Source organism: Lissotriton vulgaris, chromosome 7 (assembly GCF_964263255.1).
Source record: "Lissotriton vulgaris chromosome 7, aLisVul1.2, whole genome shotgun sequence".
Taxonomy (NCBI): domain Eukaryota; kingdom Metazoa; phylum Chordata; class Amphibia; order Caudata; family Salamandridae; genus Lissotriton; species Lissotriton vulgaris.
Window position 1 is genome coordinate 164,355,003 of NC_141695.1, and position 10,519 is coordinate 164,365,521.

Genomic DNA, 10,519 nt, shown 5'->3' on the forward strand with positions numbered 1-10,519 from the left:
TCCGGATCTTGTGTGTTTCAAAGTGATCTAAGCGACCCCTCTGAGAGCGACTTGTGGGAACCAGGTTGTAAACTATTGTGTATCATGTTATCCTATGGGTAAAAACTGTATAAAAGGAGCGATCCACAAATACAATTTGAAGCAGTCTCCCCGAACTACACTCGATGTACTTCCTGTGACTTCTGTGTTCCCTGCAGTAAATAAACCTTGACTCTTTGACGCCGAAGGAAGTGTCCCGTGTCTCTGTGACTTGTACGCCGGAGCAGGTTACCCACGAAGGTTTCAGGTGTTGTGCCCTGGCACCGCTGGGTCCAAAGAACCCAGTCCTTCACTACGCATGGGGCTCTTTCTTATCAGAATATGTCTGAATACTGCACATTTTCTTGAAGCACAACCAACACAATGTACGTTTGCTGCCAATTAGCCTGTTTGCCCATGTGGTGGTAAACCCACACATAGCACAATGCACTTTATCGTTTTCCATAAAGTGTACATTTCGTTAAGCAGCTGCTTCACTTCAAGGGGTTCAGCTCGCCCCCTGCTGCATCAAAGGCTTTCATTTTGCGGCCGCGCCATTACTTGACTCAGGCCACAGACTCCATTACTTGTGCACGTTCGTCCATTCCAACCCCCCCCCCTCCCTCTCATGCAAGCTCTTCGCTCTCCAAACACAATACTCAGGCCACAGATTCGGAAACGAAAAACACAACGGCCCATCCACAGTCACATCATAAGTAGCAAGTGTGGCGCCCGAGTTGTACTTTGCTGTTTTCGTTATTGGATATAAATATATTATACAAGTTTCATGCTTTTGGGACATTTCATTTACTGCAAGCAAACACGCAGACGACAGCTTATCTCTCACTGAGCTGCACGTTCGTCCATTCCAACCCCCCCCCTCCCTCTCATGCACGCTCTTCGCTCTCCAAACACAATACTCAGGCCACAGATTCCTCGCTCTTCTTTTTTTTTCTCGCCAACAATATTAATCAGGCCACAGACTTGCTCCATAAGTTGCGTGATAATCATGCTTTTTAAATGTGACATAAGACCTACGCACTATGGCCTCTGCAACACAGAACATTTGTAACAAACAGTAACACAAAACTTGGCAATTCTGTGGATGTTTTTTTTTTCTTTTTTTTTCGAGGGAGTGGTGGGTTAAAAGTGACATAAGACCTACTCACTATGGCCCCATCAACACAGAACATTTGTAACAAACAGTAACACAAAACTCGGAAATTCTGTGGACCATCATGTTTTTTTTTCTTCGAGGGAGTGGTGGGTTAAAAGTGACATAAGACCTACTCACTATGGCCTCTGCAACACAGAACATTTGTAACAAACAGTAACACAAAACTCGTCAATTCTGTGGACCATTATCTTTTTTTGGGGATCTCCATTTTTTTATCTCAAACTCCATTACTCAGGACACACACACACACACACGCCACCAGCCATCAGTGCACACTTTCCTCAGGCATACACACACACCACCAGCCATCAGTGCACGCGTGCACCAGGCACACACACACACCACCAGCCATCAGTGCACACTTTCACCAGGCATACACAGACACACACACCACCAGCCATCAGTGCACGCCTTCACCAGGCATAAACACACACACACCAACAGGCATCAGTGCACGATTTCACCAGGCATACACACCACCGGCCGTCAGTGCACGCTTTCACCAGTCACACACACACACCACCAGCCATCAGTGCACGCTTTCACCAGGCATACACACCACTGGCCGTCAGTGCACGCTTTCATTAGGCACACACACACACCACCAGCCATCAGTGCACGCTTTCACCAGGCATACACACCACCGGCCGTCAGTGCACACTCGCACAAGGCACAGACACCATCAGCCATCAGTGCACGCATTCACCAGGCATACACACCACCGGCCGTCAGTGCACGCTTTCACCAGGCACAGACACCATCAGCCATCAGTGCACGCATTCAACAGGCATACACACCACCGGCCTTCAGTGCACACTCTCACCAGGCACAGACACCATCAGCCATCAGTGTACGCATTCACCAGGCATACACACCACTGCACCACCACAGCCAACACTCAGCACCAATACCACATCATCACTCAGCACCAGCACAGCATCACTCAGCACCAACAAAGCATCACTCATCACTCAGCAGAACTCCTGCATCACTCAGCGCAATACCTGCATCACTCAACTCAACTACAGCAGCACGAAATGGAACCATGCGTCACTCAGCGCAACCCCTCCATCACTCTGCACCACCACATCACCACTCACCAACACCACATTACCTCCTAGCACACACACAACCAGGCCAATGAAGACATGCTTACACCACGCACACATCCCATCAGACGATAGTGCATGTTTCTTCCACACACATACACCAACACCAGCATCACTTGCCAACCCTACACACACATAATGGCATGCACAATCAAAATTAGTGGAAGCTTCTCTCACATACACAGAACAAGCATCTCACATACTCAGTGAAACCTTCCCTCACATTCACTGGACAGAGAGGGTGCCATCAGCATCAGTGCATCCTTTACTCACATTCGCAGTGGAAGCTACCCTCACAATTTGCAAAGAATAGAGGACAACACACTATGGCAGAAGAGTCATTTCTCTCAAACACCATTACTCAGGCCACAGAATTGCTCCATAACTTGCGTGGTAAAAAAAAATTACAAAGTGACATAAGACTTAACACTATGGCCTCTGCACCACAACATCTCTCTCGGTCAGCTGCACGTTCGTCCATTCCACCCCCCCTCTCACTCTCATGCACGCTCTTCGCTCTCCATTTTGTTTTATCTTAAACCCCATTACTCAAGCCACATACTTGCTCCATTACTTGTGGCCTAAATTTTAATGTGATACAAGTCACATCATAAGTACAAAGTGTGGCGCCCGACTTGGATTTTGCTGTATCCGTCATTGCATCAAAATATATGAGACAAGTTTGATGTTTTTGTTACTTTTATGTTTTTTCCTTTACTGCACGCAAACACGCTGACTACAGTCTCTCTCTCAGTCAGCTGCATGTTCTTTATTCCACCCCCCCTCACTCTTATGCAAGCTCTTCGCTCTTTTTTTTATATCAAACCCCATACCCAGCCCACAGACTTGATCCATTACCTTATGTATAACTTTTGAAACATGTATTTCACCCCCAAAAATTTGTTAGTTTGGAACTTTGTCGAGGGGAACAAACATCCTTCGGTTTGCGATTTATAGTTGTTTGGTCTTTTCAGGGTGGGGTTACACAGGTACATTAACAAGTGTTGCATTAAGAAGCCAGGGAAGTCGCTAGTGGCGCCAGGAACGAAACTACATCAACATACACATTCACATTTTCACACTTGGGAGCCAGGCACATTATCTTTGGGGACATCTCCTTGGGGCAAAGGAAGGGAATTCTCCTTTCATCCTTTGTCCACTAGCAAACACCTTACCAGCTAATTTCGACCTTAGACCCTATATAAGCTGGGGAAAGGGTCACTTTGAGACATAGCCTTTTTCGTGTGCTGAAAGACAAGAGTGACCGACGAAACGACGCTGTATTTGCTGCAAAGACTAAAGATTCAAAGATACTACGCAGCACATTTAAAATGTAAGTGCATTTAGGTTTGATTACCTAAAGGACTCTCCATGTTTTTTTTCATGCTCTTACTGACCCTTTCATCTCTCCAATTCCCTATCTCCTTCTCCTCTCTTCCTCTCTATTGCTACCTCTACCCCTTCACCGCACTCACTCTCCCCCCTCTAAACTTCGCTTTATCAACATCCCTCGTTCGATGTCCCTTTCACTAACCTCTCTTAGCTTCTATCATTATTCCTTTTTTCTCTCTCAATCCCTTTCATGCTTACACTCTTTTTATTTCTTTCACTCCCTCGCATTCTTCCTCAAACTCCCTCACTAGATCAACAATAAATTCAACATTAATACGTCTCACTTACATCACCCATTCTCAATATCTCGCACTCAACTTAGCATGCACAAAAAATGTGATACATCATTTCTAATTAGACTCTTTATTTCGCAGATAACGCATCAACTGTTTTAAATCCAGACTGCCCAAGTTGTGATCGCTGAACAAGATTATTTTTTGTGTAAGTAAATTCAACTTTTAACATTGGCATCTGAAAAGTTTCATGCTTTTGTAAATTGTATTTCGTATCATTTACTGCACGCAAACACGCAGACCACAGCCTCTCTCTCACTCAGCTGCAGTGTTCGTCCATTCCACCCCCACCCTCCCTCTCATGCACGCTCTTCGCTCTCAATTTTTAAAAATCTCAAACACCATTGCTCAGGCCACAGACTTGCTACATTACTTGCCTACTATTCGTTTATGTGATACTAGTCACATCATAAGTACAAAGTGTGGTGCACAATTTTACTTTGCCTGTTTCCGTCATTGCAACCAAATATATCACAAAAATGTCATGCTTTTGTACATTTTAAATCTTTTCCTTCACTGTGCCCAAACCTGCTGATCACCGACTCTCTCTTTCCGTCAGCTGCACGTACGTTCATTCCAAAACCCCCCCTCACTCTCATTTGCGGTCTTCTACTCAACAACAACGTCTACTTACTCCTCAAATGTTTCATGCTTTTGTACATTTCATTTCTTTTCCTTAACTGCGCGCAAACATGCAGACCACAGACTCTCTCTCAGTCAGCTGCACGTGAGTCCATTCCAACTCCTCCCCTCACTCTCATTTGCACTCTTCTACTCAACAACAACGTCTATTTACTCCTCAAATGCTACTTAATAAGGAACACACATTTCGCAACACTTCGCCACATCTCACAGACCTTATTCATAGAAAATCTACACACAATATGCCACCGCTCCACAGTCTCTAGTTCATCCTCCGCGACTACGTCATAACATACACACATTGCACAGGACTTAAAGCTACATTCCAGACTCACTTATCTGCAGTTCAAAGGACAATGTTAACAAGATCCACAGCTTTCCTGTTCCTCCTCTGATAATCCCTCCTAACGCACATTCAAATAACAACACTTCGCCACACCTCACTCAAAGTCTCACCGGCATGTAAAACAAACAAGCTGCTCATTTCTACCACACTGCTACACAGTCTACACTCAAACACCCTAAATGACACACAGCTCATGCCACTTCGCCACCCCTTACATACCTCCTAAAGTACTGCACAACTCACAAATACGGACATAGTTTTCTGCCTTTTCTACATCCACAGATGCTCTGCCGTAACGCACACACACTTCACACAGCATTCGCACACATCACATATCACGTCCCCTAAAGTTCAGCACAAAATACTCCCATAATGCACAGCCTCCCGTGCCTTTTACGCTGCTCCCTCATAATGAACACACAGCTCACATCACTTTGCAACATCTCACAAACCCTCTTGCAACCAAACAAATAAACGCATCCTTTACAAAAAAAACGGCCTCCCATACTACGTCATAACATACACACGACCACAGCCTCTCTCTCACTCAGCTGCACGTTCGTCCATTACACCGCCCCTCCCTCTCATGCACGGTCTTCGCTCTCCATTATTTTAAAAATTCAAACACCATTGCTCAGGCCACAAAGTTGCTCCATTACTTGCGTGCTATTCTTTTAGGTGATACTAGTCACATCATAAGTACAAAGTGTGGCGCACGACTTTTCTTTTGCTGTTTCCGTCATTGCAGCCAAATATATAACATAAGTTTCATGCTTTTGTACATTTCATTTCTTTGCCTTAACTGCGTGCAAATCTGGAGACCACAGACTCTCTGTCAGTCAGCTACACGTACGTGCATTCCACCACCCCCCCCTCACTCTCATTTGCGCTCTTCAAATCAACCACAACGTCTACTTACTCCTCAAATGAAACATCATAAGGAACACACATTTCACAACACTTCGCACATCTCACAGACCTTATTCACAGCAAATCAACACACAATATGCCACTGCTCCACAGTCTATAGTTCATGCTCCACTACTACGTCATAACATGCACACATTGCACAAGACTAACAGCTAAATCCAATACTAACTTATCTGCAGTTCAAAGCACAATGATAACAAGATACACTGCTTAACGTTCCTCCTCCGAGGATCCCTCCTAACACACATTCAACTCACACCCCTTCGCCACACCTCACTCAAACTCTCACCGGCAGTTAAACACACAACCTGCAAATTTCTAGCACACTGCTACACAGTTCTTTATACTTGTTCCCTCCCTCCATCCAACTATTTTTTAATTTAAAGGAGCTTGTAGAGCGCCTGGTGACGCCTCCCGGCGTGTCCCCGCGCTGTGGAGAGAGTGTAAGAAGGAGTAGAGGAAAAAAAAAACCCATCACCAAGTAAAGAGGCAGGTTTTTAGTTTCTTCCTAAACAGGATTTCATTATTCTCCATCCTGATATCCGCAGGAAGAAGGTTCCATTTCCTGGCCGCCAAAGTCCGGAAGGATTTGCCTCCCATTCTGGCCTTTTTGGGACGTGTGGTTCTGAGCAGACCCATACCTTTAGATCTAAGCGACCTGCTCGGTTCATAGACAGTCGCCAAATCCGACATGTAGGCCGGAGCTCTGTGATGAATTATTTTATGGCACCACAGCATAGCTTTAAAATCAATCCTCTTCCTAATGGGCAGCCAATGGAGGGCTACAAGAGAGGGGCGAGATGGAGCTCGCCGAGGGAGCCTTAAGACCAGGCGAGCTGCCGAATTTTGTAACACCTGAAGCTTTTTAATATTTTTCTCAGATGTACCCATGAGCAGCACGTTTCCGTAATCAATACGGGACGTTATCAGTGCTTGCGTCATGGTACGCCTGGAATTAATAGGTAACAATCTCTAATAAAAGAGAGAGGGACCCCAAAACCAAAGGGAGGGGGTTCCGTAACGACTATAAGTCAGAAGAGAAATTCCCTTTGGGCAGATAAACACAGAATATCTAGTTCTTACGGACCAAATATAAAACAAACAATGTATAACACATGACCACATATACACAGGGGAGGCAATGTAAACAGAATGGAAACCAAGTGAAAAACACTCAAGTAAAATTAGTCTAAACAATTTATTAGTATACACTATATTGGTTAAAAAAGTTTAAAAAATGGGAAACATAGAACACCGGAAACCATATACATTCAATTATAAAAACATTCCAGTAAACAAAAGGAGGTACAGGTTGAGGACTAAATTCAGACAATGATATTGAAATGTCCTCTCTTTCTTGACCATGTATTGCTCCTTAGTGCGTCGACGCGTTTCGGTGGTAAATACTCAGTTAAACCACCTTCATCAGGACAGAAGAGATAACTGTTTCCCATAAATTCTAAAAATTTAAAACAGAACCAGTCTTAGTAGGAGTCAGTTATTCATAATAACAACAGTAAGGTTCAAGATTAAAAAATATAGTGTAAACAGGTATTGTTACCCTAGTAGTTATTCTTTCAACAATGCCTCCATTAACAAACATAACGAAATACAACAAACAACAAAGTCGTTAAAAATCAACACTTAATAATCAAGATTAGACACTCTGTATGCATTGCATCTCCACATTACACATTTCATAGATAATCAAATATGCAGCATCAATATTTGGTATTATAAGGTGTTTATGGGGTATCACCATAAACTGACAATTCTCCATTCCAGTTTGTATACTACACTTATATATAGATAAGAATAGAAAAGAGAGGTGGGAGACAAGGTCTCATTGATATATCACCTACCTCAACAAAAGTCAGTGGTCTAGGAAAAAGGGGTATTCAGCCTCCTTTCACACTAAGAGGATATACGTCTTTGTGATATATCCTCCTACTCATAAAGGTTAAAAGATCCTATATAGGAAAACGAACACGGGTTAGGAGAAAGCTTATTGGAATTAAGCAGTCATAGCCAGTCAATATAGTCCAGGTAATAGGGACCGGCAAGGCCGTCAGGTCAGATAACTATTCTAAGGTGCGAGTATATTTAAAAACGTATGGCTATTCGGCGTCACAGACTTCTATAATGCATATAGATCAGGAAGTAATCCATGGAGGTTAAAATAAACACCCGATTGAAAGGTTTTCTAACACCAAATCCATAATGCCAATATGACACAGTGAGCCTTGGTATTTGCTAAAACAGTATATATAGAGTTAATCTCACTGCAGGTAAAATATACCTAGATACTAATAAGCGCTTAATAGACTTCTATAGTGCATACAGATCAGGAAGTAGTCCATGGATATTAACATAAACACCGGATTGAAGGATTATCTGACACCGGATCCATAATACCCCTATGACACAGTGATCCTTGGTGTAACAATACAGGGGTATGCCCAAAATAGGGTATTTGTTAGAACAGTATATATAGAGTTAATCTCAATGCAAGTAAAATATACCATGGACGCTAATAAGGGCTTAATAGACTAAGAGAGATAAAAAAACCTTTTTGTATTATTAGCATTCGGGTCATACTTACGTGGATTTTTTAAAAACGTAAGCTTGACACGCGGTATAAATGATTAAAATGACGGCACATTACTCTAAGGAAGTAGAAAAAAAAGAAGGGAAAATATGCCGTGTTTTATTATTTGCCCAAAGTGACTAAGACCGCAATATACAATGTTTGCCAATAGGGAAGAATCACTTACTTAATGTATAACAAATAACCCGATGAGGGACAGTCTTCATATGTATATTTCCGCTTCTGTGGCTTCTAATGCAGGCGGTTTAGGTGAACGCCTAGAGGATATGAAATGAGAGTAAACCGTCCGTTGTGAAATGCAACATAGACGGGTCTCAACTAACAGGCGTAGCTCAAATGTTACTTAATTCAATGCAACATATTTTAACAAAGCCGGAGCCTTCGGAAAATGGAGTCCGCCGTGATAGGGTCGTGCGTCTCCTAAGAAGTAGATATGCCAAAGATTAGCGAGGTTCTTCTGAGACTATATAAGGGGTTTAACTAACTAGCGAGCGGAGACCCGAGTGAGGTTCTTACCTCTATGCAATACCGGAAAAAGCGTCCCGCGTGTCTCTCTGTTGATGCTCTGCAACTAACCACCGGCAATGTTTGCCGGCTTAAGTGCATCATTCAGTTCTACGACAAACGTGACGTCATGGTCACATGAGCGGAAAATCACAACAATAGAGAAAGGACTAAGCGTCCATTATTCGGATGGCATCGGAACCTACTTTTATTATTCACAAATAGCGCAACTTGCATCATAAGGGAACTAATTCAGTTGCAATTTAATAATAACAAGGCGATAAGTACACGATGAGGAAATTTATCTATTAAAAGATTATTTAAAGAATATACAAAATAAATGACGCAATGCATTCCGAAGGACCTTCTTATTACCTCGGTAGTGTTGCCAATACAGGACAATGTTAGTATATATTGTCTGCTAAATAACAGACGAAGTGGTTGGAGAAACCATACTTCCAGGAAAGTAGAATGCCGGGAATTGAAAATAGGGTAAACCCCATTAGTTTCTAGGCAATATAAATTTTAGGTAATACAGTTCTACAGGTTAAAGGGCAACGATATATCAGCTGTATTGATATAAGTGAACACAGCTTAAATCTTGGTTGCTTAATCAAATACAGAATTGCATCTGTGAACAGAAAACTGCTCATATGCAATAAGACATAAAAGGGGTACAACACAGATACCATTCCGCTATGTAGGATTAAACCTAAAAGAGGGTGGACCGTTATATAGCACCAATAATGCGGTCCCACTCTTCTCTAGAGTTCAGACCTCTTCTGACGGTATCGAGATACGAGATATACCATTGCTCTCGCTCTTTTCTTTTAGATACCATGTCACCACCTCTCTTGCCTATTTTGATTTTCTCAAGAATAAACCAGGTAAATTCCAACTCTTTATGTTCATTTTCAAGAAAGTGGGACACAATAGGTGCTGTGATCTTCTTGGTCTTAATAGCCGATCTGTGCTCTTGCAACCTCGTACGTACCTCTCTGCCAGTTTCTCCTACATATGAGAGGCCGCACGGACACCTAAGTAAGTAAATGACATTTTTACTTCTGCAATTACTGTGGGATCTACATTTGACAGTCTTGTTGTTACATTCAATTTCTGTTCCCACAATACATTGAGCACATACATTGCATGTACCACATTTAGTTGTCCCAACCATCTTTGTTCCATCTATTGTTCTTTGGGTATTCAGTGGTTCATCCTTATATGTGTGCACTAACAGATCACGTAAATTTTTATTTTTATTGAAAGCGAACAGAGGTCGTTCCAAGGGCAATTCTTCTTCGTGATTGAGAATATGCCAGTTTCTATTCACCACATTTTTGATCTGGTTGCTAATGTTAGAGAATTTACTTACAAAGACAACCTTGTTTAGAGGGCCCTTTTCTTTCTTGCCAGTTTGAATAAGTGCTTCACGGTCATAGAACCTTGCTCGTTTCATAGATTGTGAGAGCAGCTTTTTAGGGTATCCCCTCTCTCTAA

General features: G+C 42.6%; 1 long non-coding RNA gene across 1 annotated transcript; it reads right to left on the reverse strand.

Moving 5' to 3' along the window:
* Nucleotides 1–7,269: 7,269 nt before the first annotated feature.
* LOC147701070 (uncharacterized) lies at nucleotides 7,270–8,577 on the reverse strand. The gene is made up of 3 exons (XR_015297152.1): nucleotides 8,510–8,577; nucleotides 7,770–7,877; nucleotides 7,270–7,366 (listed from the first exon to the last, which is right to left on the reverse strand). It is a non-coding gene; the product is annotated as an uncharacterized LOC147701070 (long non-coding RNA).
* Between the last annotated feature and the right edge of the window lie 1,942 nt (nucleotides 8,578–10,519).